Source organism: Lactuca serriola, chromosome 3 (assembly GCF_051521515.1).
Source record: "Lactuca serriola cultivar US96UC23 chromosome 3, Lser_US96UC23_V15, whole genome shotgun sequence".
Taxonomy (NCBI): Eukaryota; Viridiplantae; Streptophyta; class Magnoliopsida; order Asterales; family Asteraceae; genus Lactuca; species Lactuca serriola.
In genome coordinates, this window is record NC_136410.1 from 296,486,057 (window position 1) to 296,492,908 (window position 6,852).

Below are 6,852 nucleotides of genomic sequence, written 5' to 3' on the forward strand. Positions count from 1 at the left end.
CTGATGATCCCGGGCACAAATCTCTTCCTTCAAGGTCAAGAAAGACCTCAAAGTGTTAGTGTGGAATCCCGTTGAATTATGATCAATCATTTATTAATAAATGTTGAAAGGCTTCTTTTAATAAGGCAAATTAAGGGTGGTTTCGCTTTGATTCAACAATTCAATTCTTGATATAAGAACTAACGTGAACAAAGTACTTGTGAGACCAGTGTAGTCTGTTGAACAAGTAGGTTTGAGTTGATTTGGTAGTGGCTTGGATTAATATGAAATCTCAGATAAAAATTTAAAACTGGATCCCATGGGAAGAAATGTTATGGTGTGTAACAATTTCATTGGAATCACTCAAAAAGAAAAGAAATTGAGATTCCATGAAGGTACATTCGTCAATTCATTGGTGAAAACTTGATCAAGTTAATTGGTCATCTTCAATTCGTTGGTGTTGAATTTTGGGTTTCACTTAGCTCGTAGTGGCACGAAACGAAGATCATAAACACAGATGTTGTGTAACCATACACCTCAGTGGTAGTTTCTGAGAGTCTCAAGGGTTACAGTGATGAAACGAATGTTATGGAGAAGTGTAATGGGGATGGTGAAAGAAGACATAGTACCTCTGCTGCGAACATAAGGACCAAGCAGTAGACTCTGAACTCATATGAGAAGAGAGTGAGGTAGCTCACGATTAGAATAAATGAGTTAGCCTTATTGGGAAGACAAGGTTTGTGTTTACCAGGTCATGAAGGCTATTATTCAAAATATTATGAGGCTTGGGACACATACAGCAGCATGCTTGTAGGGACACTTAAGTAAGTCATCGAATATATTCCCATAAAGAAATGAGCACACGAAAGAAAAAAAATATTTTTGGAGTTTTGAGATATAAAAAGAAAAAAAATGAGACTTAAAAAAAATATAAAAGATTGAAAAGAAAAAAAAACAATTAAAAAAAAATTTGGAAAAATTGAAAAACCGAACCCGAACGTTCGGTTGGTTTTGGTTGGAAAAAGTTGAAAAACCGAACCTGAACCTTCGGTTGGTTTTGGTTCTGGAAAATTTTGAAAAACCGAACCCGAACCTTCGGTTGGTTTCGGTTCAGGAAAATTTTGAAAAACCGAACCCGAACCTTCTGGAGGTTTCGGTTTTGGAAAAATTTTTAAGAAACCAAGGAGTTTAGAAATGTAATTTGGAAAAACTTTTTACATAAAGAAAAACAAATTTTGCACACGAAATATACAGCACTGAAAAACTACCTTTGAAGTGATGAGCGAGTGAGATGGTTGAACCGAACCCGAACGTTCGGTTGGTTTCGCTTCTTACGTTTGAGGTTGAGAGGTAGTGTGAGGTACTGACTCTGATTCCATCATTCCTAGCCCTTGCAATATTTTATTGAACGAAGCTTCTGGAAGAGCTTTGGTAAAGACGTCAGCCAGTTGATCAGTGGTTCTTACGAAGTGAACTTCGACATTTCCATCTTCCACATGATCTTTGATGAAGTGATACCTCAGTGCTATGTGTTTGGTTTTAGAGTGTTGCACTGGGTTATGACAGATCCTAATTGCACTTTCAGAGTCACAATATAGAGGGATCTTCTTCATATTGACTCCATAGTCTCGAAGTTGACTCTGGATCCAAATCACTTGTGATGTGCAGGATGCAGCGGCAATGTATTCCGCTTCGGCAGTAGACAGTGACACACACATTTGTTTCTTGGATTACCAGCTGACAAACTTCCCATCAAGAAATTGACAGCCACCAGTTGTGCTTTTGCGGTCGAGTCCACATCCTCCAAGGTCAGCATCCGAATAGGCTTGAACAAAGAAGCCTGAATTGGATGGATACCATAGACCTAAAGAGGCGGTTCGCTTGAGATAGCGTAGGATGTTCTTCACTGCCAGCATGTGAGGTTCGCGTGGGTTAGCCTGAAATTGAGCACAATAGCACACAGAAAACATGATATCAGGCCTGCTAGGAGTTAGATACATCAATGAGCCTATCATTTGACGATAGAGCGTGATGTCGTCAGCCGGTTTATCTAGTGAAGGGGTAAGTTTGGTGCCGAATGCCATTGCGACTTTGACTTTTGAGTCTCCCATCATGCCAAACTTCGATAGGAGAGTCTTCGTGTAAGCTTCCTGATTGATAAAGATGCCTTCGGGTCCCTGTCTTATATTTAAACCAAGGAAGAAATTAATAGGACCCATTGAGCTCATTTCAAACTTAGTCTCCATCAACTTTCTGAATTCAGCTGTTAAGCTGGGATTCGTAGAGCCAAAGATGATGTCATCGACATAAATTTGAACTATCATAAGGTGGTTACCTTCCTTTTTGCGAAAGAAGGTTGGGTCAACCAAACCTTGCTTGAATTTGGACATCTTTAAAAATTTTGTAAGCGTTTCATACCAGGCTCTCGGAGCTTGTTTGAGGCCGTACACAGCTTTATCCAGAATATAGCAATGATTTGGATACTTTTCGTTCACAAACCCAGGAGGTTGCTCCACATACAAAGTTTCTTCGAGTTCTCCATTTAGAAATGCGCACTTGACGTCCATTTGGAAAACCTCAAAGTTTTTGTAAGCAGCATAGGCCAGAAATATTCTAACCGATTCTGGCCTAGCTACTGGAGCAAACGTCTCTTCGTAATCTATCCCGTCCTCCTGACAGTATCCCTTGACAACCAGACGGGCTTTGTTCCTTATGACATTACCTTCCTTGTCCATTTTGTTTCGAAAAACCCATTTAAGACCAACAACTGAAGCATCCGGAGGAGTTGGAATGAGGCGCCAGACTTTGTTCCTTTCAAATTCGTTCAGTTCGTCTTGCATTGCTTGAACCCAATCAGAGTGATCGAGGGCAGTGTTCACTGTCTTCGGTTCAACTTTTGATATGAATGAGTTAAACATACAAAACTCAACCTTTGAAAATAAGGATGTCTGTTTTGCCTTCAGTTGAGATCGGGTCAGAACCTTTTCAGATACATCACCAACTACTTGAGAGATGGGATGATCTCTGGTCCATTTGGTAATAGGAGGGTAATTCGGATCGAAGGTTGGATCTAGTTCAGCATTGATCGTCTCTTCTGGCTCAGATTGGCTATCGAAATCAAGCGTGATATCATCATGCTCCCCCTCAATTGATGAGTCTTAAGAAACATGAGGTTCAGGGGTTTCTTGCGGTGCTGGACTTTCAGGTATTGAAGCACCTTTGTTTGGAGGGGCATCTTCGGTTGGAGAGGTACCTTCGGTTGGTGAAGGACCTTCGGTTGAAGTAGTAGAGTTTGGCTCCCCCTGGACTTGTGAGCTTGGCTCCCCCTCGACTGAAGCATTGTTGGTTGGAGATTCAGCAGTGGGCGATTCTCCTTCATGCATTCTTCTTGCAGCATCTTCGACAATCTGCTTCATATGATATATTTTGTTGTCAGCTGCACTTGCTTCTGAGAGAGAAGCTTTTTCCGGTTCATCAAATAGTTCCAGAAAATTTTCGTACAAATTGGCGATTGAGACTGTGACTTGGCCAGTTTGAGGAAAGATTTCCCTGGCAGTGTCATCTATGGCCTGTAGCTTCTTGACATAGTTATCGTCGAAGGTCACATAGTATGTCTCTTCAATCCTTCTTGAACGTTTGTTTAGGACTCTGTACGCCTTGGAAGTGAGCGAGTACCCCAGAAAGATTCCCTCGTCGGCTTTGACATCAAACTTGTTGCGGTGTTCTTTAGAGTTAAAGATGAAACACCTTGAGCCAAAAACGTGGAAAAATTTCACATTGGGCTTCCTGTTGTTTAATATCTCATATGGTGTGAGCGTGAATCGGTTGTTGAGATAGGACCTGTTTTGTGTATAACAAGCAGCAGAAATAGCGTCAGCCCAAAAATAAAGAGGTAAGGAAGCGAAACTTAACATAGTTCGGGCAGCTTCACACAGAGATCGGTTTCGTCTTTCGACTATTCCATTCTGCTGTGGTGTGTAGGGAGCTGAGAAATTATGACTAATTCCCTTTTCTGCAAGAAACTCTTCAAACTCCCTGTTCTTGAATTCGAGACCATTGTCGCTCCTGATGTTTCGAACGACCTTCTTGAGCTGGAGTTCAATTTTCTTGATAAACACTTTCAGCTTTTGAGTCGCTTCAGATTTGAGCTTTAGAAAGAACACCCATGTAAATCGAGAGAAGTCATCAACGATAACAAGAATGTACTTGCTACCACCGATGCTTTCGATAGATGAAGGACCACACAAATCGATATGAAGCAATTCGAGTGGTTCAACAACTTTCGTGTTAATTACGGATGGGTGACTTTGACGACTCTGCTTTCCCATTTCGCATGCAGCACATAAATGCTCTCTGTCAAACTTGAGCAATGGAAGACCCCTAACATGACCTCCAGTGACAAGTTGATTGATATCTTTGAAATTGAGATGAGAGAGTCTTCTGTGCCACAACCAACTTTCGTCGGATTGAGCTTTTGATAGCAGACATATTGCTGGGTTTCCTTTGATGGGTTTCATGTTCATGGGAAACATTTCACCCTTTTGCTCTGACTTCAGAATCAATTTCTTTGTCTTTTTCTCTATGATTTCAGAACCTTCATCATCAAAAGAAACTTTGAGACCTGTACCTCCAACAAGCTGAGATACGCTGATGAGGTTGTGTTGAAGTCCTTCCACATAGGCCACCTTCCTTATGGTAAAATCACCATTCGTTATCATCCCATATCCCTTTATGGTGCCGAAAGAGTTATTTCCAAACTTAACGTTGCCACCATTTGCAAGAGATCTGTATTCCCTGAGCTCCTCTTTCCTCCCTGTCATGTGACGCGAGCAGCCACTATCGATGTACCATTCTTCGTCAAACTGCTCGTCACTTATAACCTGCAAAAATTAAGCAGATTTAGGAACCCAAAGTTTCTTGGGTCCATGTGAGGTTTTCATGGGAACGGGAATAGTAAGAGAGATATCAACTAGATATGTTCTTTTAATTAGAGTTGTTTCATCTTTCTTTCTAATGGTGTAGACTTTTATTTTGTTAAGATTGGGTTTGTTTGCTTTGGACTCAGGTTTGGATTCATCGACCTTCTGCTTTCCCTTCTGTTCCGCAGATGAATGAGGTTTTTGAGGAAAAGCGGGATTAGCTTTAGAGCAAGATGGTGATGAATGAGTAGAAGTAGAAGAATGAGAAGAATTAGAACGAGAGAATTTGGATGGGGAGGACTGTTGGATTAATGTCTAAGTCCATAACTATATTTGGTAAGACTTGACCCGACCCGGCATGGTCCATTTGGGTTGCATACCATCATGCACTTGAATGAGAGAAATAAGACACTTATGGTTATTAATATATTATAAGTTCTAGTATATTAATAATAAGAATAATAAGATTATTTAATTAGTATTGATCAAGAATTAATCTAGGATTAATTAAGTGATCAAAAGAAGACTAATTAAATATATGGGTTGATTGTGTAAGTCATCCATACTTGTATAGTGGGCTAATGCTCCATGGATAATCAAGTTGGGCTAAAACCCATAGGATGGTCCATGGATGCTCCATGGTGTATTTGAACCCATGGATCCAAGGAAATGGAAAGTCATGACAATTAGGGTTTTCACTAATTGTATAACTATATAAGCATCTTATTATTGAGGAAAAATCGGCCACTAGAGATAGTGAAGAAAGGGCTAGCTGATTTTGAAGAGTGTAGAATTCTCTCAAGTTATTCTAAGTGTTTTGATGATTGTGATTCCATTTGAGGTGTCACACTTGGGGCACTAGGCACTCAAGCTTCATGAAGACATTCTACACCAAAGAGGTATGTATTCTATCTTGCTATAGTTATTGTTTTGTATGCTAGATTAGGATAATACCTTGGAAGTTCTTATTTGCATGTATAATAGAGAAAACATAGATCCAAGGTATTTAGGGTTGCATGTACACTTAGGAAGTGTTAGAATGCTCAAAACCCAACAGTGGTATCAGAGCCACGGGTTGTTTTCTGTTATATTGATGCAAATATTTTATTTTCAAAGTTGGAAAAAAAAAAGGAAAAAAACATGAAGTTTGTCAAATTTTAAAATAATTACTTGTTCTTGTGAAAAACTAATTATTTGTAAAATTTGAATAATTTGCTTTATGAGTTGAATTAGGTCAAATTTAATAAAAGATAAAATAATATGATTATTTTATTAGTTTTAAAAGTTTGATCTAAAAAGTTTTATTTTCTTGAAACCTCCATAAGTTATGGATTTGAAAAGGTTTTAAAAAAAAAAAAAAATTGATTCAAAGTTTTTTTTTTGGAGTTACAAAATTTGGTGTTAATGTTTTAAAGGATTCCATAACTTAAGAATAAGTTATGGATCACCAAAAGTTTTTTGTTATCTTGTTTTATGAGTGAATTTAGATTAATGATGAAAATTATGTGATAGTTGGTTTTAATCCAAATTAATCTAAAAGAAGTTCATAAAATGTGTTTATGTAACTTAAAAGTCACATTTATGAATCTTAAAACTCATAAAGTTGGCAATGGTTACAAAATGAAGAGTCTTGTGTCATTGAATATTTTTTTTATGACTCCATAACTTGTCCTCAAGTTATGGAAGTTCAAGAGTCACTTCATTAAAGAAAAATATGTAACCATAATTAAATCCATAAGTTATAAAATAAAGAAAAGTTAATTCTTTTATTAGTTTAAAGTCTTCCATAACTTGTCCTCAAGTTATGGATCTTGAAGAGTTTTTGGATTAAAACTACTTTAAACACATAAGTTATGGAATTAATTAGTTTTGAATAGTTTCAAAACTTGCCCTCAAGTTTTGGAATTTGTAAAGTTTTCTCTAATGAATACTTTAATTCCAAGTTAGCCCTTAG